The sequence below is a fragment of the Schistocerca piceifrons genome, chromosome 4, assembly GCF_021461385.2.
Source record: "Schistocerca piceifrons isolate TAMUIC-IGC-003096 chromosome 4, iqSchPice1.1, whole genome shotgun sequence".
Lineage (NCBI taxonomy): Eukaryota > Metazoa > Arthropoda > Insecta > Orthoptera > Acrididae > Schistocerca > Schistocerca piceifrons.
The window spans coordinates 115172000-115194889 of record NC_060141.1 but is presented as its reverse complement, the minus strand read 5'-3'; the positions used below and the strand labels follow the sequence as shown (position 1 = coordinate 115194889).

The 22890-nt window shown below is 38.6% G+C and overlaps 1 protein-coding gene across 3 annotated transcripts in view; it reads right to left on the bottom strand.

Moving 5' to 3' along the window:
• The window catches only part of LOC124794878, a 79210-nt gene extending 64319 nt beyond the window's left edge, over positions 1–14891 (bottom strand). For 2 of the 3 annotated variants that reach the window (XM_047258562.1, XM_047258564.1), the window contains exons 1-2: positions 14804–14891; positions 14326–14396 (exon numbers count right to left, since the gene is read on the bottom strand). The gene's annotated coding sequence lies outside the window, so the exon portion shown is untranslated. Of the gene's footprint in view, positions 1–14325; positions 14397–14691 lie in introns of all 3 variants that reach the window. The other variant, XM_047258563.1, reaches the window with a different exon arrangement.
• Between the last annotated feature and the right edge of the window lie 7999 nt (positions 14892–22890).

Below are 22890 nucleotides of genomic sequence, written 5' to 3'. Positions count from 1 at the left end.
TGTCATTAATCTGTTTCCTCCATTATTTCTAACTTTCTTCAATTAACACAATAAAACTCTCTCACTGACCTACAGGCATAAGATCAAATTGTTTCCTCCAACAATGTTACTTACTCAAGGCTGAACTGTTCATTATGCAAACTGTCTTTGGTGACAGTTTCTAGTCACCCATGTCTTACAGTAAACAACTTGAGAATGTGAGCATGGATTTCTGTGCCCACCATCTCCTTCATCAAATCTTTTCTAGGTATGTGACTGCTTCACCATGTTTTGCAGACCAGTGTTTCAGCCATTGTTGCAAGTTGTTAATACCATCAATAGAACCTAGATTTTTATATTACATATTTGGTTCCTTCCCTCCTATGCATGTAAAAATGGTAAATGTTCATGAATTATTTGCCAGCTTGGATATATTTCATCGTATCATCATGTATTTTTACGTATTTCACTATGATTACATCTATTTACATATTTTAACTTTACATTATGTAAAATTACATATTATCACTTTTTTACCCTTCTGACCATCTCTGCTCCCTAAAAAAACATCCAAATCAAACATACCATAAAAGTTAATGACAGGAAGTAAATTATCTTCAAAATCGCATTATAATGCAATACAACAGAGTTAACTGCACTTTGAATTGAATTATGAAGGGCATGTTTCTGCTAAATTTTCCACAATTTGGAATTTCAGTTCTAAAAAAGCAAAGCAGATACAATAATAATACTACGTGTAACACTGCCGTAGCCATTATTGTGTGTAGTGAAGGGCTTCATGTACTGTCGAGATTGGTAATGGGGCAAACAAAAGACTAGCAGTCGAAAGTTTTCCATCTGCTAGCAACTTCTACAGATTCAGCAGAACTAAGGAGTGTGGGTGCCAAGAAAATTTTGCTAAATAGTGCTTCTTAAGAGTTCATGACTATGTTCATGCCGCCTCCTGTCGTATCAAAATTATCATCTAAATTAAGATCTTTAGTCTCGAAGGATGATCTTTCAGTACTGATGGAGAGACTGTTTTATGCCAAGCGGAGAGACTGTTTTATGCCAAGCATGCAATAAGCAGATCGGATGTATTATGAAGGCCCAACTTCAGCAACATGTACACAAACAGCACATAAAGAACAAAGCGATTCAATCTTCTAAAAAATGAATTTTAGTGATGCAGGCGCAAAAGGCTTTAAACTCCTCAAATAATTTTTTCCATGGTGTGCGCTCCACTACTGTTGCTGCAATCATGTCATGGTACGAGTTTCAAGTGTCTGAATACTGTGCATTTCTATGAAAGTGCTGTGGGTAACAGGTTCCTGGTGAACTGACAATAAGGAAAAACTGCTGGATAGTTTTCAACGATGCAGAAGATATATTTAGATGTTTCAACAGCAACCTCATCTGAGAAGAATTGTCAAAGCCAGTGCCGATATCCTGTGAAGTGTTGTAACGCACAAATCCTTCAACAGTAGCTCATTTTGTGAATGACAGTCTTAAATTGCTAGGGCTTGGGCGAGTCCGAGTATAAAAAGTTCTTGTCATGTATTTAGATGCTGTGACCTTCATACTGAAAGTGGCAACTGCACTTCACATATTCTATCTGCATTTAATCCACTTCACCAGTCTGGTCCATGCACTGCAGTGTATCACCGAAGAAGTGTTGGCAGCTGTCCACAAGTACATAAAATAATTTCATACACTAAGATAGTGTTTATCAAATCTCTGCAGTGTGTGTTGCCATATAGAGAACTGCTGCTGAACCAAGCATTGCTGCCCGAGCTTATCCTAACGTGGTGTGGTGTGCATGGACCGAAGCTGTCAATTTTTATAATGAACATTTTCATGCCATGGAATCGGTGTTTATTTAATTTCCAACAGAATCTTAAGCTTCAGTATGATAGGCACAAAATGATTTCACCAAACCTATAATCTGGTTGCTTTTGCAAAAACTGTCAGAAATTGTTGAATGCCAATTGCAGGATGATTGACCTCAGTAATATTGGGCAAATGGTAGTGAAAAAGTATGACACTGTTTTGACCAAAAATACAGGCTACTCCACTTTTTCTATGATCAGCAATATCCAGCCAACATCTCTCCAAGGATATTCTCGATACACATGACAACATGGAACGTGCCATTTGTGCAACAGTTGTATACATATAGAAAACTATATGCTACTAAATATGTGGCATACTGATAGGTAGCTGATTGTTTCTATCAAATTAGAAGTTTAACAAAATATTATTAAAAAATCCTAAAGCTAATGACCTATAAACAGCAGCCATGCACACATACAAAAAAGTTACACAAAACAATTTTGGCAAGGACTAGAGGAAGCAAAATTAGCAAGTGTTGACTCCCTATCAACTTGCCCCTATTGTATTACCCTTGAACCAGAATGACTGTTGATGCTCAATTTAATGCTATTTTAGCCCTCCATAATGAATCTTTCACTTGCAGTGGAGTATGAACTGTTTTCAAACTTCCTGAGAAATTGCAAACTGTATGTCAGAGTGGGACCTTAACTGGAAACCTTGCTTTTCACATGCAATACTCTCTCTGACTGTCCGACCCAAGCACAACTCAAGGCCCGCCCAAACAGCTCCAATTGTCAGCACCTCCTTTCTAGCTCCCAGAAAACACGAGCTCCCCCACATACCAGCAGGATCAGCATTCTTTTAAAAAAGGTTTCCTTGAACAAATGGCTTAGGCACAGCCTTGTGGTTGTTTACACCACGAATTCTTCACTCTGCAGCACAATGCACCTTGTGTTGTAACTTTGGAACATATTAAAAGTGTTTGCCAGGCGGAGGACACAAATGTTGACCACTAACAGCAGAATGTGCGGTTCCAGGTTTGAGTCTGAGTCCAGCATATAGTTTGAAATTCGCTTCATTTCCTCCTATTCTCCCCTCTTGTTGGACTAAGTAATCCCTGTCTTATAAAACAAATGTTTGGTCAATACCTGTGGGTCGTCACACTGCTGCCACTGAATTACTCAGATTTTTTCCTTGATTGAGGGAAAACTTATTTTAATTCAGTGCAGTTTTAATATACTGGACTCCCTTTCAGGAGGACCACTGTTTCTACCCCATACAGTCATCCTGACTTGGGTTTTCCAAGATTTCCCCTTGTCATTAAGGTGAATGCTGAAGTGGTTCCTTTGATTAGGCCACAGCCGATTTTGTGCCCTATACTCAACTATCCTATCGTATTTTGTTAATATTTTATATGTATGTATATTTCTGTAATGTTTCTGACATGTCCAATACCATGGTTGTAAATAGTCTATTGACGAGTAAATCTATATAAATAAAAAATCCATTGCCACATATATGAAAAGTCATCACCTGAGAATGGCTTGACCAATTTGGTCGATGTTGTTGTTGTTGTTGTTGTTTTAGGTATTGTCAGGACAAGGTTTGTATGACAGAATTTTTTTGGAAAATTCAATGGAAAGGTCAGAAATTACAATCAATTACAGCTTGTACAAAATATAGTTGATTAAGAATGGCTCGACAGATTCTGTTAATTTTTGTCATTGCTGTGTTCATAATTTTCAAGACAAGGTTGTATGAAAGAAAAGTTTTGGAAAATCCACCAGACGAGGCTGAAATTAAAATCAATTGTGAAAGATCACCACTTCAGAACGGCCTGAAATCCCCCCCCTGTTGTGTTCGTAATTGTGGCTGGTAATGGTATTTTTGGTATGAAAAAGAAAATAATAAAATATTTTATGTTGAGTTTGACAGCTGTATATATAATACATATGTAATAATAGAGGGAAACATTCCACGTAGGAAATATATATCTAAAAACAAAGATGATTTGACTTACCAAATGAAAGTGCTGGCAGGTCGACAGACACACAAACAACCACAAACATACACACAAAATTCAAGCTTTCGCAACAAACTGTTGCCTCATCAGGAAAGAGGGAGGAGAGGGAAAGACGAAAGGAAGTGGGTTTTAAGGGAGAGGGTAAGGAGTCATTCCAATCCCGGGAGCGGAAAGACTTACCTTAGGGGGGAAAAAGGATGGGTATACACTCGCACACACACACATATCCGTACATGGATATGTGTGTGTGTGCGAGTGTATACCCGTCCTTTTTCCCCCCTAAGGTAAGTCTTTCCGCTCCCGGGATTGGAATGACTCCTTACCCTCTCCCTTAAAACCCATTTCCTTTCGTCTTTCCCTCTCCTTCCCTCTTTCCTGATGAGGCAACAGTTTGTTGCGAAAGCTTGAATTTTGTGTGTATGTTTGTGGTTGTTTGTGTGTCTGTCGACCTGCCAGCACTTTCATTTGGTAAGTCAAATCATCTTTGTTTTTAGATAATACATATGTAATATATAAAGGGGAAATACTGTTACTATAAATCTCGAAAAGTTCTTGACCAATTTACTACAGTTTTTACAGAATACTCTAATGAACTTTTGTACAGACATAGGCTATATATCTTTGTAATTTACAATATATCTAAAAAGAAAGATGATGAAACTTACCAAACAAAAGCGCTGGCAGGTCGATAGACACACAAACAAACACAAACATAGACACAAAATTCTAGCTTTCGCAACCTATGGTTGCCTCGTCAGGAAAGAGGGAAGGAGAAGGAAAGACAAAAGGATATGGGTTTTAAGGGAGAGGGTAAGGAGTCATTCCAAACCCGGGAGCGGAAAGACTTACCTTAGGGGGAAAAAAGGACAGGTATACACTCGCACACACACACATATCCATCCACACATACACAGACACAAGCAGACATTTGTAAAGGCAACTTTGCCTTTACAAATGTCTGCTTGAGTCTGTGTATGTGTGGATGGATATGTGTGTGTGTGTGCGAGTGTATACCTGTCCTTTTTTCCCCCTAAGGTAAGTCTTTCCGCTCCCGGGTTTGGAATGACTCCTTACCCTCTCCCTTAAAACCCATATCCTTTTGTCTTTCCTTCTCCTTCCCTCTTTCCTGACGAGGCAACCATAGGTTGCGAAAGCTAGAATTTTGTGTCTATGTTTGTGTTTGTTTGTGTGTCTATCGACCTGCCAGCGCTTTTGTTTGGTAAGTTTCATCATCTTTCTTTTTAGATATATTTTTCCCACGTGGAATGTTTCCCTCTATTATATTCATATCATTAATTTGTAATTTACAACATACATATGTAATATATAAAGGGGAAATGTTGTTACCATAAATCTCAAAAAGATCTTGACAAATTTACTTCAAATTTTTACACAATATTCTACTGAACATTCAGACAGAAGTGAGAGAGGTGAGGAGGAGATGGACAGAGAGAGAGAGAAAGAGAGGTTACGCGCTGAGAAATGGGGGACGGAGGACATGTACAGAGCTACTGAACATCAAGACAGAAAGAAAGAGGGGAGGGACAAGGAATATAGGTTGTATATGCAATTTCCATACATATTTAACAATTATGAAGCATTGCCAGGTTTGCTAGCAAATGAATAAATTCATACATGGTACACATATCATCACTGATCTGTCACACACACACACACACACACACACACACACACACACACACACACACAATTTCCTTCAGTGGGTTATTAAACAGTTTTTAATTTTGTACTGCACTTGTACCTTGGGCATAAATTGAGTCAGTGGACGATAGGGCACATCATTTTTTTTCTTCTGGTATTAAATCTGTAAATGGCATGAAATTCTACAGACAATGCTCATAATTGAAATTTCTGTCTAGTTCCTGTCTAAAGACCTTTAAGGCTATTGTCCGTATTCTTTTAAATAGATGTTTACAAAATGTTCATATTGGAGCCTGCTTAATAATCTTAATACATTTTGTATAGTGATTTTTTTTTCTCCACAAAGATTTATCAAAACATTACTGTGCAATATTTGTGTAAGAAATTATGCTCAAAATGTTGTTATTAAAACACACTTATTATTGTTCTTAATGCAAAAATTTCTGAATACTGATACATCTGTTCAAGTAAAATGGGGGGATATTGCAACAAGAAACTCCTAACAAAATAAATATTTTTCTTGTTTGCACAAAATTATTGCAAATTTCTGAAAGACAAGATTTTTGTGTCTGCATGATAACTGTGTGGTGAGTACACAGGAGTAGTGCGGTGAGTACATACGAGTATAAGCTTTGGAAATTAATAACTGGTACATTAATGATAAAAGCAGATGTACAACACACACGAGTACACACAGAATTTAAATTCATCTGTCTTTAGACAGGAACTAGTCAGAAATTTCAATTATGAGCATCGTTTTGTAGATGCCAGATTCAGATTTATTGGAAGAATCCCAAAGAAGTATAGTTCAGTACAAAAGAGGTCACCTGTGGAAACTCTTTATTCAACAAATTATTGAGTATTGTTCAATGGCCTCTACAGAACCCCAATTCAGATTACAGGTGTCCAGACTGACATTGTGCTAGGTTCAGTTCTTAACCCTTTGAGTGACACTGGTAAATACAATGATGTACAAAACTTAGCAAAGAAAGCAAATTCCACGTGATGTGTCATTGCCCAGAAACATATCTTGAAGATTCTTGGAACACAGATAAAAAGAACTGCTACAGTATAGTACAGAAGGTAACTAAAAGAAATACACAGTGAGACAATCAGAAATGACACTTTTATTCAAAAACAATAATGAGACTGAAGTAACTGTGATTCATGATGGTTCCCTGAACAGTACACAAGGTGGGACAAGGTTCTTAATAGGGTGTGTGATGAACACAGACAACAGTGGATACTCTGCAAGGTGATACCATTCTGACCATAAGGTTGGTAGGGTGTTCCATTCGTCCATCAGTGGAGCTGACGGTTTAAAGCTGGATGCTCGATGGTGCATGTGGACATGGTGCAATACATATCCCCAATGCATCCCACATGTGCTCAATGGGATTCAAGTCGGGGAATGGGCAGGCCACTCCATTCAGTGAATATCCTCTTGTTGTCATCCATAAAAATGTTTGACAATGTTGCTGGGTGTATTATGTGTACCCACCCCTCGCCAGAAGAGGGTAGTCCATAATGATTGTTTTAGTGGTCCATTAGTTATGGTGTGGGGAGGATATTTATTTTTATGGATTACAATGTGCGACCACATCAACAGTGCAGGTGGAGAAGCTCTTGGAATACAAGGATATTTGGCAAATGGATTGACCTTACTGTTGCCCCAACTTAAGTCCCATTGAGCATATGTGGGAGACGTGTTGCAGCACATCCATAGGCACCAATGACCATCCAGTAGTTGTCTACGGTGCTGGTGGAAGAATGGAATGCCCTAGCACAAGAATTCCTTCCCAACCTTGGGGCCAGATTCAGAGCACACAACAGATCATGCTCATCATGCAACCAATTAAGAATCATGACCCACCATTTGTAATGTACAGGGGACCACACAAATTCTAGTGGTTTCAGTGCAATTATTGTATTTGAATAGAAGCATCATTTCTCTAAATCTCATTGATATTTCTGTTACCTTCTGCACTACACTGCAGCAATCCTTTCTGTGTATGGTCCAAGTTTTATTGAGCCACGTTACTTGGCAGTAGCACATCACGCTACAATTACTTTAGTCCAATTTTGCAGATATATGTATAAACAACGTAATTACCACATAATTGTTTTTCTCCTAATTCATTAGAATCAATATTTATCAGCCCATACCCCATCCTAGACTTGAAGCCTCCTTTAGGTATATCTCATACATGATTGGTCACCAATGACATAATGCTGTAGGTGGAGATGGGTGGAGCTTACAGTATATAATGTCATTCAAAGCTGCCTTATTCAGCAGTGAAAACTGTACCCTATGGTTCACGCTTATCTGCCGCCACCAACAGCCATAGTGGGTATAACCTCATACTTCGTAGCTTATATTTTAGATGTTGTTTGCTATATTTTCATCCCCCCACATTGAATCTGTATTATTACTGTATTACAGCAGTGTAAGCTAGAAAATAGTCCAAGGAAAGAGCCAAAACTCACTGTCAAAAATAAAAAATCTGAAAACACAATGGGGACAGTTCTTATCAACTTTTAAAATTTTATACTGGTCACTGTCCTCCAGGCAAGAATGTTTTCTAAAATTTTGGATAATGATCCAATGAAAAAGCAAATATCTAACAAAATATATAGAGGTACAGAGATGCAGACACTTACAGCCATTAACAAAGCACATATTTAGCAAGAATTCTACAAAGTAACCAATCTGAATAACTAATGGAATTAGAATATCATGAATGAGGAAACAGAAGCTTTATCATACTATGAAAGAGGGCCAGAGCCCAGTGAAAAACTTTCTCTAAAGATAATACTGCAATGTGGTGAAGAATGTCACTTCGGACAAAGTCCATTTCATGTACAACTGATCAAGTGCTAACTTAAGGCTCTTCATCCATGCTGGTTAACACAGGGTCTCCCAGTTGAGAGGTAGTGCAATTTCGTGTCTGACTCATTGTACTGTGGCACCACTGGCCCCATTTCTCTCATCCACTGGACCATTCTTACAAGGGAACCTCCCCATCGCACCCCCCTCAGATTTAGTTATAAGTTGGCACAGTGGATAGGCCTTGAAAAACTGAACACAGATCAATCGAGAAAACAGGAAGAAGTTGTGTGGAACTATGAAAAAACTAAGCAAAATATACAAACTGAGTAGTCCATGTGCAAGATAGGCAACATCTAGGAGCGACTGAGTTCAGGGGCGCCATGGTCCCGTGGTTAGCGTGAACAACTGCGGAACAAGATGTCCTTGGTTCAAATCTTCCCTAGAATGAAAAGTTTACTTTTCTTATTTTTGCAAAGTTATGATCTGTCCGTTCGTTCATTGACGTCTCTGTTCAGTGTAATAAGTTTAGTGTCTGTGTTTTGCGAGCGCACCGCAAAACCGTGCGATTAGTAGCCAAAAGGACGTGCCTGTCCAATGGAAACCGAAAACATTTGATTGCAAGGTCATAGGTCAACCGATTCTTCCACAGGAAAACACGTCTGATATATTCTATACGACACTGGTGACGGCATGTGCGTCACATGAAAGGAATATGTTGTCGACCCACCTAACTTGTACACTTGGTGAATGGGTAAAAAGATTCTTCTACCTTGACCAATTTAGGTTTTCTTGTGGATGTGATAATCACTCCCAAAAAAGTGTGAAAACATAAGAGTTTGTCACATAAACTGCAACAAATGAATGCAACAGTTTCACAGTCGCACAGTTTTGCCTGTGCTCTGTCAAAACATATGTTTTTAACGTTTTCAAATTTTTCCGTGTGTAGACTGTCAAATCCAGCATATGTCCAAGCAAATCTGAACATGTCCTGGAATTTTGGAGAGCGAAGTTGATTATATGTGAGTGCCTGAACTTTGATAATTGTCTGAAAATAAAAAATTAAAATTTTCTCCCGAGGGAAGACTTGAACCAAAGACCCATCGTTCCGCAGCTGCACACGCTAACCACGGGACCACGGCGCTCATGTGTTTACAGCAACCTGATGGTACCTATCTTACACATGGACTACTCAGTTTGTATATTTTGTTTATTTTTTCATAGTCCACACAACTTCTTCCTGTTTTCTCGATTGATCTGTGTTCAGTTTTTCAAGGCCTATACACTGTACCAACTTACAACTAATTCTGAGGGGGGTTCGATGGGGAGGTTCCCTTGTTAGAAATATGGTATGTGTTGAATGTCTCCTTTGTGCGTACTTGGCCCAAACCAGTTTCCAACAGCTTGTTTGTATATGATGTCTCTTCTAATTCTTTAGTTGATAAACTGGTGTTTCACTAGGACTTAAATGTCTGCCTGCCTTCTAGAGTCATATAACAGCATGGAGTTGAATTCATGTACCGGCATCCTGTTGAGACAGCTGTGTACCTCAGCTGTAGTACAGGAAACTCTTTAGCTGTGATAATTCAATATCTCTGGCCACAGATGACAGAAAAAAAGACATACTGTTGCAGAGCTGTGGTGTTCATTTTGTAAGAAGACTGTGAGCCCTTCTGACATCAAAGGACATTATTGTAAGGGTTTTGATGTTTATAACTGGTTTTGAATTGTTATGGTTAATGTAAACTAGTATCAGGTAGGATGGATACATCCTGATGAAAATCAGAAGTCCCACTTGCATTTTAAAGGCCTACATAAACTTAAAAAGATACATCTGCATTACAAGGCACTACGCTATTTTTAGTTGATTTGGTGATATTCCCCTCGAATATTACATCCTTTTGTACAGTTTTTGATTGTTTCAGCAGCAAAGTGTCAAATGACAAAATATCACCAGTGGGTAGTTTTTGTGATCTATCTAAGGAATTTTTGTAGATCTTGGCATTCCTTAAAACAAAGTTTAAAGTTTTGTGGAATTGATACTTTTAAAAACAACTGCTTTAAATCACATTTTACAAAAAATGGTGCCGTATAAATTCTGGAAAGGGAGAAAATTTCAGTTATTGGGGAAACTACTGAAAAGTGTAACTAAGAGTTCAGTTTTTGTCACACGCCTTCTGTTTATGTATGTGAACAACTTTTCACTTAATACACATCAAACAGAGTTGGTACTTTTCACAGAAGACACAAATGCTATAATTAATCTTGTCAGACAGTAACAGAAGAGATTGTTAGTAAAGTTTTTCAAAGAAATAATAAGTGGTTGTCTGTAAATGTGCTCATCTCTTCTTCTTTTTAAATTCATTTCTATATAACAAAAAAAGTAACAATCAATGTAGTATATGAACCATGTGAATAGGATACAAAGCTTCAAATTTTATCCATTCATTAATGTCTTACACCACGATTTCCTGGTAACTCACTGCTTAGGAAGACAGTACTCATTGCACAAAAATGATGTGAGAATAATTTGTGGAATTCTCCCATAGTAATCCCATTGGCGTCTCCCAAGAAGTTAGGCATTCTAACTATATCTCTACATTATATATGTATCTGCTAACAATATGTCATAAATAACCCACTGGAATTTGAAGTAAACGGTAACATTCACAGTTACAACACTAAGGGGAAAAAAACCCTTAGCTACTCATCACTTAAGCTACCAGCAACACAGAAAGGAATTCAATATGAAACCACAAAAAGTCTACATCTATATACACACACTCTGAAAGTGCATGGCAGAGGGTACTTAACTGTATTACATTAGTGTTTCTTCTCGTTCCAACTGACTATAGAGTGTGGGAAAAGTGAATGCTTAAATGCCCCCAAGTGCAACTTTAATACTGACTGTCTTTTTAATTTCTAACAAAGTGAGTGATACATCACGAATGAAGAACATTTCTAGATTCTTCATTAAATATTTGTTTTTGAAACTTTGTAAGTCAGCATCCACAGGATAACTGGTGTTTTAGGTTCAAATGTCCGCCTACTCAGGTTTTCAGCAATTCCATGACACTGTCCTGTGATTCAAAGAAACCTATGACCATTTGTGCTGCCCTTCTTTGGATATGTCTCGTAGTTTCTGTCTGTCCTGTTGGTATGGGTCACACACACTTGAGCAGTACTCAAAGATGGACCATACAAGAGTTTTACAAGCACTTTATATACTGGCTACATTTTCCCAGAGTCCTGCCAATGAAACGTGGTCTGCTGCCAGCTTTACCCACAAGTGAGCCTATGTGACGATTCCATTTCATATCCGTTACAAGATGTTGCATTCAAATAAAATTTGATCAAGATTTGACTTGATATTTTTGCAGCTTATCTCAAATAGAATTTCATTGTAAATAACTGAATCATCTGCGAAAAGTCTAAGTTACTATAAATACAGACTGCCAGATCATAAACACAAAAAATGAAAAGCTACTGCTACTCATCTATGACCCTCCATCCCAGATAACGTTCTGCATCCTTCCTACCAAGAAATCCTCAATCCGATCATAAATATTGTTTGATACTTTAAATCGCCATACTTTTGTCAATAAACGTTGGTTTGGTACTGAGTCACATAGTTTTTGGAGTCTGAAATACCAGATCCTCCCTATTGTCTTGATCCACGGCTTACAGAATGTAACATAAGAAAAGCGCGAGCCACGTTTCACATGATGCTGGTTAACATGGAAGAAATCTGATGAGTTACACAATAAATTTTAAATTTTAGCTAAAATGATTTCTTCTATACTATCTCCTACCTATAGATAATTACTCAGTTTAATCCTTATAGCATGAGGATGACTGTAGAAACATATATTTACTTTCTTGTTACATCTCTGGTTCTCTTGTAACATGAGAAGCAGTAATGACCTATTTAAGCTACTGAGATGTTTACTATTCTGAAACTGGCCAGCATGCATCAACATTTATTATCAAGCTGTACACACACATCATTTCAATAGCATCACATAAATAAACTACGCAAATATATCTACCTAAGCAGAGTTAGCACCTACATCCATTAAAAATCAATTTATTACCTCAAACAATTATACACTGGCCAATGTATTCGACTGCTTGCATATGATACAAAATATTCAGCCTTTTAACTTATAACTCGATTGTCTTTATTTTAGATTGCTGTATTTGTCATCCTCCAACATTCCTGAAAGTTTGGGGTCTAGTGTAGCAGGGGATACAAGCCGTCGGCTTTGGACAATGACATCACAAGTCGCCAGAGAGCAGTTAACCATTTTCGCTTTTGCTGTTATGTTTCAGTTTCGTTTTTTTACTGATTGCTTAATAAAGTGGATCTGTTTATTCTATCTCGTGAGATTTTTTTTAAAAAAAGCCAAAAAACACTTATCAGCCACTGAAGGGGGCTACAACACTAAGAAGAATCGCTTCTCGATTGGCGACTTGTGACGTCATTGTCCAAAGCCGACGGGTTGTATCCCCTGCTACACTGGTCCCAAAGTTTGTATCATCATCATCATCATCAGGGAAAAACTCCACATATACCAAACAATAAGGTAATAAGACATAGATTTTTACTTTGTTGGGTACACAACTGATACAACCATTTCAAGAGGCACAGTTAGCAGAAACCACTGTGGTACTTCAAGCAGAATTTCACACCCACTTCAGGTATGTTTGGTGCATATACCAAAATAATGTTCTGAATCAGACCAGATGCAATCTCATTTAGCTACAGAATTTGTATTTCGTGATATAATAGGTGTTAATTATTGTGGAAAAATGCAATCTCCATCTTCTAACAATCAGAAAATAACAATTCACTGAGATTAGCATTATTACGAGAGAGAAAAATGGGTGAGTTTTCACAAGGCTGGAGGCAGGAACTGACTGCTAGGATTGTGGTGTGAATGAAATGTGACAGCTTGATGAAAATGAATACATCCCATAAAAAAAGTTTACTACACATCAGTGAGACCAGTGGGTGGATAAAGACAATTGGACTCTAATTGATAATGTTTTCTTTGATGAAGCTCAACGAAAGAAATTAATTGTTTACCCAGTAACAAACAGTCTCTCTGATCATGAAGCACAGTTAGTAAGGATAAACAACATAGCACCTTTCGATATGGATACCTCAGCGGAAATCAGTTAGAATAACTAGTGACTCTAGGACAAATGTTTTTAAGAATAGTTTAAAGTAGATGACATGGGATGTAATTTATAATGAAACAAACACTAACACAAAATTTAATATATTCCATGATAAATTCATATCATTACTTGAAAACAGCTTTCGCGTAAGCTAGTCAGAAAGGACACTAAACAGACAGATAAAAAAACATGGATCAATGAAGGTATTGAAATATCTTGTGAAAGGAAATGAAATAGAATGTATCTTTCAGAAAGAAAAAGTAGGGATTCTGCGGTATTGCACACTACACAAAATTACAAAGAAAAGTTATTAAAAAATCAAAGAAGCTGCACCCAATGTCCCAAATCAGTACGTCCAACAACAGACTTAAGGCAACATGGAATGTAGTGAAGCGAGAGACAGGAGAACCAGTCACAGAACTATGCAGCAGCACTATTGGACTGAATGGAAGGGCTCTAAATCACAGGTAGGAAATGCATGTAACAATCATTTATTAAATATAAAAGAAAGCACAGGGGCAAACAGTTAAAAGGCAAAGTCACAGCAGATTGTTGAAAATGTAACTTTAATATAAAAAATAAAAAAAGTGGCTGCAGTTGTAAATGCAGACGTGGATTCTACGGCATCGACATTAAGTGCGGGTTTTTTAAACTGTGGTATCTAAAGTAGGGACGTATGTGCTCCAAAAATCACCGTGAAGTTTTGTACTTGCATTCTAAAAATTAGTTGTTCCGTTATCTTAACTTTTAATGTACAGGAATCAATTTCGAGTTACACGTTACACTGTAAGTCAAATTTATACGTCTCCATACTTACTTGCTAGGTTATCCAGCCCCGCGACTTCTCGTGCATGATTTAAGGCGTACAGTATGTGCGTATGCAAATGACTGTAACGAATAAAATGAAATAATGTATTATGTAGTAGGGCTGAATCCAATTACTTCTTACTGGTACTGCATAATTTAGTGATACTAAATAGTGCATATTTACTACACAGTTGTGTTGAAGAATTACATCTACCAAAGTGAGAACAGTCATTTTCGTGAAGTTGAAACAAGAAATTATTAATCTGTTTTGAGGGAAAACTATGTATCCAGGGCTTTCTGGTAACGCACAGAAAAAATAACTAGAGCTATCTGCAAACTACGAAAATAAGATCAAATACGTATTTGGCTTATTTACATTCATCAAATGACGTTTAATCCACTACAAAATTTCCATCATTTACAGTTAAAGAAAAGATCACAAGTACATGCATCAAAGTAGTTGAATGTTTCTCCTTTCCATTACTCACTTTCCTCAGCTACATAACAAATACATAAATCAATAAAAATTGTCTGTCTTAATGGTACTACATGATAGTAACGCCATATTGTTTTACTACATTACCCAGGATGCTGCGTGCGAGGAATCTCCCATTGAGAGCGACGTAGTGCGAACTTTGCGGTTGTCAATGATTGCTTATGGGAATCTGTTTCGGCTGTTCGTAGGATCTGACGATAAATTGTTGCAGAAAATCGTTAAACAGTTACATTCTACATTTTTTATTCATTACTGTCTGCTATTAGTCATTGCCCTGCCTGTGTAATACTCAGATTTCCGTTTCTCTGTATGCTGTTTCTGTTTCTCGGAAAGCATTTTCACCTATTATTGGAGCATTACTGAACTGATACTGCACCACAGGATGTTATGAAAGTATTTTTTCTTAATTGCTGAACAAAAACTTATTGATCCATATTTCTTGCATTCAGAAGTTGCCGATGTGCATATTATCAGTTTGACAACGGTTCTGTCGTGTGGCACGAATCTGCCAAAAACTCCGATTCGTTTACCCTTAGTTTGGATGATTTGCGGTCATTGTAAGGAGCATGCGCCAGACTCCAACATGTAAAAACAATTAACTGTTCGTAGGAAGAGATTTTCGTACAGTATTATTCCTCAATAAGGTGATGTTGACCCACATACCGTGATAGGAGTTCGTACAGGACATGGTCTCTTAGCTATGCCGAATCCGTGATAGAATTTCATGACTGCTGCAACAATGCAATGAGTAAACAGTAGGGAGGACCAGGTTATAGCAGGAGCTATAGAGGTGAACAGGTTTAAAGATAAGACTTAGGTGGTACTTTCTTTGGAGAATATCAATATATTCCTTTAAATATGAAGATACGTGTGTGTAATGATGGTCTATTATAGCATAAGTTAATAAAAGTTGCTTCTGTTTCGTTAATGTGTAGGCGTATGTTAACTTATCACACATTCCAGAAGGTTCTCCTTTTTGATGAGATGTAAAAAAAAAACACAATGAATGGATAGTACAGTGAGGAAGGTAGCCTCTGACTGTTGCCCATTTTTTGATTTACCATACTGCATAGGCAGCCATGCCATCGTGTTGTTATGAAGTGTTTTAGTGGAGAGCCGGATAAGCCAGCTGATTTAATATACATTGTAGTTACTTTCTGTCAGGAACAACAACAGATATGATTTTAATAGGTATTATCTAAATCCAAGCAGGATAAGCAAGACATGATTGGTTCAGCACATTGGTTGTAGTTGAATGCCTAATTATAGTTTCTGTCAGACTAATGTCTTGGTGTTTCCCTCCTAAAGAGTTTAGCAAATATATGGCCTTAACAAATGGAAGACTCCAGCACCCTTGAACTTTTTTGAGTAGCACATTGCATTTCTTTCATTTGTACTTCGCCAGAGCCTACATTCCAAAAATTAATACAGACACAAAAGAAATATTGTCAGTGTTCCATTCTCATTCAGTCTGCACATCTATGACATCATACACCAAATCATCATTATGATACAAGACAAATCCAACATCCGGTATCACCAGGTTCAGTTGGCATGACTTTTGACTTGATTGAGCAGGGTCCTACAAATGTAAATACTTGCAGACATCTCTACTTTTCAGTGAACTTGTGCTTTGAAATTGGATTCCTTAATCTGTTCCTTCTGTGCTCCTGCTTTACAATTTGCATTTTGCAACTTTGTTCACAAATAATTCTTCTGCCACTGAAATACCCATCGGATACTGAAGCAGTTTTGGTAGCTGCTCTCCAATTATGTGTTCCTTCATAACTTCCATATGTACCAAGCACATGCTACCACGAAATACTCAGTATTTCTTCAATAATGAATGTTTGGGATTACAGAAGTGTCTGATTCCACCCAATTGATTTGACCTATGATGTCAGCAATATGGTGGAAATGGCTATTCTAAGCGTCTCCAATATGTCACCTGTGACGTCACTACATACCCACGGAACAAACATGGAAATACATATAAATAAGACAATAACATCTCCCTCCAAATATACAGTCAAACTAATGGGACAACTGCGGGAAACTGGGAGGTGTCAGGGTGGGGACGAGCTAAACATAATAGAAAAAAAAGAACCACACCATGATCCCACAACACACTAAATGACAAAAAAAAAAAAAAAAATTACAACATTCTGCTACACCAACAAAATCTAAAGGAATCTGATATTTCACTTGACCCATTTAGGTCTACCACGGCTGACACTACCAAAATACCAGCACCTTCACCTAAAACTGCGAAAATTAGAATCGGTCATTTCCCTTGATCTATATAGATCAACTACAACTATTGATGCAAAAAACCAACACCTACAACTACAAAAAATAAAAACAAAATCACAACACCTCAAAAGTCCAAAAACCAAACATCCCTACATAAATTAAAACACATCCATTACATCATAAATACAAAATACACAAAACATCAACTCGAGAAGAACAGACCCAAAAACACAATTACTTACCACCAACAAATTCTGGCGCTGCAAAGTAGGTGCCACCCCCCCCTCTCCCCCCCCCCCCCCACACACACACACACACACACACACAAAACTCCACATGTACTCATCCCTGGCCTGAGACATCAGAACTCTGATCAACTTCATGTTGAGGTTGACTTATTCAATGACATAAGCTAGAACTCAAGAGTGTCTATATAGTTTTGAATATATCTATATTTGCGTAGCTTATTCCACTGAAAACAAGAGAAAATAAACACACATATGCATAGGAACATATATTTCTCTTGTTGTCTGTTGTTACCACAAACACTTTCCTTAACAATCAAAAATTTTTTGTGGAGTCTAATGATTCGCCCATTCTTGCACTTCACTCAACATTTCAATACACGAATGTTTTTGTAAATGTAATTGCCTTTGCCTCAGAAGCGAATCTGTTGAAGGTTCTTGTCATTTGGAGCTCAGATTTAGCAATAATTGTGGAACTGGTTTTTCCTATGTTGGGAAACAGTTTTATTGCTTTTGACGATTTATCATCACATTTGTGTGATTTTCCCTTAGGCTACAGTTGTGTTGGCTTATTTGATACGTTAAATTAAGTAGGTATTACATTCCATACATGTTTCGTACATTCCACATTCACTGGTTTGGCTCAAAGTGTAGCAAACAAAACTCTGATTTGTTGAAGAGATATACGATACCTTATGTAAAAGGTGAGGCCTTCTGGTATATGCTGGCAATTTTTTGTTATTATTGGATACCAACAATATCCAGTAAGTGTGTGTACATTACAAGAGAATCATAAATAAACTGTCCTGTAATGTACAGTTACATACATCCCAGGGTCCTCAGGAAACTACACACATCAAAAAAAGTTTTGCATCACCTCGGTTCTGAAAGTTCTGGAACCTGTGCTGGAAACTGGAATAGAGATCAACATAAACATCATTTCCTCCCTTTTCATTGCTCATGAAAACCACACATTGCATGTTGTACCACCATATAGCAAGACCTTTAGAGGTGGTGGGCCAGATTGCTATACACACCGGTACCTCTGATATCCAGTAGCACGTCCTCTTGCATGGATGCATGCCTGTATTCATTGTGGCATATATCCACAAGTTTATTAAGGTACTGTTGGTCCGCATTTTCCCACTCCTCAAGGGCGATTCGGCATAGATCCCTCAGAGTGGTTGGTGGGTCACATCACCCATAAACAGCCATTTTCAATCTATCCCAAGCATGTTCAATAGGTTTCATGTCTGTATAACATACTGGCCATCCTAGTTGAGCAACATTGTTGTCCTGAAGAAAGTCATTCACAAGATGTCCACGATAGGAGCGTGAATTGTCATCCACGAAGACGAATGCATATGCTTGCATTATCAGTTGGAGGATGGCTTTCACTTATTGTACAGCCTTTACGGCGCCATTCATGACCACCAGCGACGTATGTCGGCCCCACATAATGCCACCCCGAAACAGCAGGGAACCGCCACCTTGCTGCACTCGCTGGACAGTGTATCTAAGGCATTCAGTCTGACCGGGTTGCCTCCAAACACGTCTCCAACGATTGTCTGGTTGAAGGCGTATGCGACACTCATCAGTGAAGAGAATGTGATGCCAACCCTGAGCGGTCCATTCTGTATGTTGTTGGGCTCATCTGTACCACGCTGCACAAAGATGGACATCGCCATAGACGTCTGGAGTGAAGTTGTGCATCATGCGGCCTATTGCTCAGAGTTTGAGTCATAACATGACGTCTTGTGGCTGCACGAAAAGCATTATTCAACATGGTGGCATTGCTGTCAGGGTTCCTCTGAGCCATAATCCGTAGGTAGCGGCCATCCACTGCAGTAGTAGCCCGTGGGCGGTCTGAGCGAGGCATGTCACCGCCAGTTCCTGTCTCTCTGTATCTCCTCCATATCTGTATAACATTGCTTTGGCTCACTCCGAGACGCCTGGACACTTCCCTTGTTTAGAGCCCTTCCTGGCACAAAGCAACAATGCGGAAGTGATCGAACCTCGGTATTGACCATCTAGGCATGGTTGAACTACAGACAACACGAGCTGTGTACCTTTTCCCTGGTGGAATGACTGGAACTGATCAATTTTCAGACTCCCTCCATCTAAAAGGTGCTGCTCATGCATGGTTGTTTACATCTTTGGGCAGGTTTAGTGACATCTCTGAACAGTCAAAGGGACTGTGTCTGTGATAAAAAATTCACAGTCAACATCTATCTTCAGGGATTTTGGGAACCGGAGTGATGCAAAACATTTTTGGTTTGTGTATTTCATTGTGATATCCATACCTAACAACAGAAGCTACAGGCTTACCACACCGGAAACAGCAAACCAATAAAATGTAATGGGAACACCAAACACGTAAACAAAAAAAATTCAATTGATTACTCACTGAAAAAACTTCCAAACTTTACGTGTGGAACTACAAACACTGCCAACAACTTCACATATCCAACACCAAGACTCAAATGATCCCAGTACAACACATTACACTCAGCGTACGCACGCACATGCGCGCGCGCGCGCGCGCGCCACACACACACACACACACACACACACACACACACACACACACACACACACCACTAGAGGACACCATCAAACATAGCAAGATGACTTCTAAAAACACAACAAATTCATAAACCCTGTGCTGTAATGACATCACACACAACAACACCCTTACATCAAGGGTCAATGTAGGTGGGTGGAGTTGGACGCTTCCATTGACCCGAATGTTTTAGAAACAAACTGAAATAATTTCTACTTGATAACTTCTCATCAACTTCTCATACACCATACATGAATTTTTAAATATGTAGTAGCTGCCAGTGGTTGGGTTATACAAGTCAAATTTTGTTTTGAATTTTTAAAACAATCTAGTTATGTAAACAAAGAGGATGTGGCTGTGTTTTTGCAAAGACAGTGTAACTTATTTGTAAGCCTACTGATACATCCGTATCTACATATGCATGGTGGAAGGTACTTCCCATTGGGATAAATAGGAATATTCAGTACTAGTCATTGGTCTTGACAAGTGACAGGAAGCTTGCAACAAAAATCATAAACAGCATGGCAATTGTAACATAATATTAGAGGCTATTTTTTTTTTTTTTTTTTAACATGCTCAGGTGTGTCACTGCAACCAGGTGTTTTGCTTTCCCATTCATTGATGCCAACTCTCAACCACATTGTTACCTTTCACCTGCACCTTGACTCAAAATCCCATGCTACGAGTTATTAGGGAATTTTCCCGTCCCATTCACATATAGAACGTAGAAAGAAAGGATGCTAAAATGCCTCTGTGTATGCTGTAAGTGATCAAATCTTGTCTTCACAGTTCATATGGGAGCAATGCGTAGGGGATTGTAGCATATTCGTAGATTAAGCATCAAGAGTCTGCCAGTTCAGTTCTTTTACCATCTCCATGACACAGTCCCATGCATTGAGCTAACCTGTGACCATTTGTGTAACCTGTGACCATTTGTGCTGCCCACCTCTGTATATATTCAATATCCACTGTTAGTCCAATTTCTTACAGATCCCACACACTTGAGCAATATTCTAGGATTGGACACACAAATGTTTTATGTGAGATCGCTTTTGTAGACTGATTGCATTTCTGTCATATTGTACCAATGAACCACAGTCTGTTACCTGCTTTACCTGTGGCTGAGCCTGCATGATCACTTCATTTTATATCCCTATAAGTTGTTATACCCTGGTATTCGTATGAGTTGACTGATTTGAAATGCGAATGACTGGTCTTGCTGTCATTGTGTACTAAATTTTGTGAACTACAAAATTTTACATTTATGAACATTTAAGCCAAACTGTCAATTCTTACACCACTTTGAAATCTTATCAAGATCCGACTGAATGATCTTACAGCAATCTTGAGACAGTACTTCATTATATGTAGCAACATCATTTGCAAAATGTCTGATGTTAGTATTCATCTTGTCTGCAGGTCATTAATATACAATGTGAACACCAAAAGTCCCAGCATAATTTCTCAAATGGTTCAAATGGCTCTGAGAACTATGGGACTTAACATCTGAGGTCATCAGTCCCATGGTCTTGCGGTAGTGTTCTCACTTCCCACGCACGGGGTCCCAGGTTCAATTCCTGGCGGGGTCAGGGATTTTCCTTGCCTCGAGATGACTAGGTGTTGTGTCATCTACATCATCATCATCATTCATCCCCATTATGGTCGGAGGAAGGCAATGGCAAACCACCTCCGCTAGGACCTTGCCTGGTCAGCGGTGTGGGTCTCCCGCATCATCCCCTACGCTCCTTGGGGTATGGGACCTCATCATAATCAGTCCCCTAGAACTTACAACTAGTTAAACCTAAGGACCTCACACACATCCATGCCCAAGGCAGGATTCGAACCTGCTACCGTAGCGGTCACGTGATTCCAGACTGAAGCGCCTGGAACCGCTTGGCCACAGCGGCCAGCCAAAATTTCTCAGGGCACACCTGAAGCTACTCTTACATCTGTCAATGACTCTCCATCCATGGTAATGTCCTGTTTATTCTCCTCCAAGAAATCCTGAGTCCAATCACGAATCTCACGTGATACCACATGTGATTGTTTTTTGATTGTGCGCATATGTGTGATACTGGGCCAAATGCCTTCTTGGAGTCAAGAACCACTGCAGTTATCTGACTGCATTGACCCATGGCTTTCAGGAGGATGTCACGTGAGAAAAATATGAGTTGGGTTTCACATGATCCCTTCCCCAACCCCCCCCCCCCCCAACCCCACCCCCACCCCCACCCCCACCCCTTTCTCTGGAATCTATGCAGGATGCTGGTTGACATGAAGGAGTTCATTCTGTTCGAGATAGCTCCTTACATTGTCCTGTGTCCTTCAGGGGTACATTACAAGACATCCATGACCTCACTATTGAAGCATTGGAATGGCTGGCCCACAGTGACCCATTTTTCTGATAAAAAAACCTAAGACCAAATTGAAAAGCCAGTCTCTATGGTCTTGGAATCAGTGACTACATGAAGTTAAATCAGAAAAGGTAATAATAAATAAAATAAAATTTACATGAATCCTATTCAGAGGACAAGCTGCCAAGTATATATTAGTGTAATCAACAATATAACAGAGGAATTTGCTTAAATTTTTTTTCCAGAAACTCTCCATCAGCATAGAAGCAGGAGCCATGAGGATTACTGCTAAAAAATTTTTAATTCTTGTGATAGCCTATTGAAAATGGATGCCAGAGAATCCTGATCAACTTGATGCACAAGGGTCAAGGAGGCATGATTCAAATGCAGATTGAATTTTTTCATAGTATTAATTGACTGAAAGCTGCTAATTCTTGGGAATAAGCTCATATTGTTAACAGCATTAAACAAAAAATATATATTGAGAGGCCAATGTCGTAATTCCCAGACTCCTGAATAGGGGTGGACAAAAGGTTAATCAACTTACACTACATATTGCTCGAACTGCCCATATGTGAACCAAAACTACACTTTGCAAATGGGAAGAATGCAATGCTGTCTGTCATTAGCAGATGAAAATAAACAACATAGGCTAATTTTCATG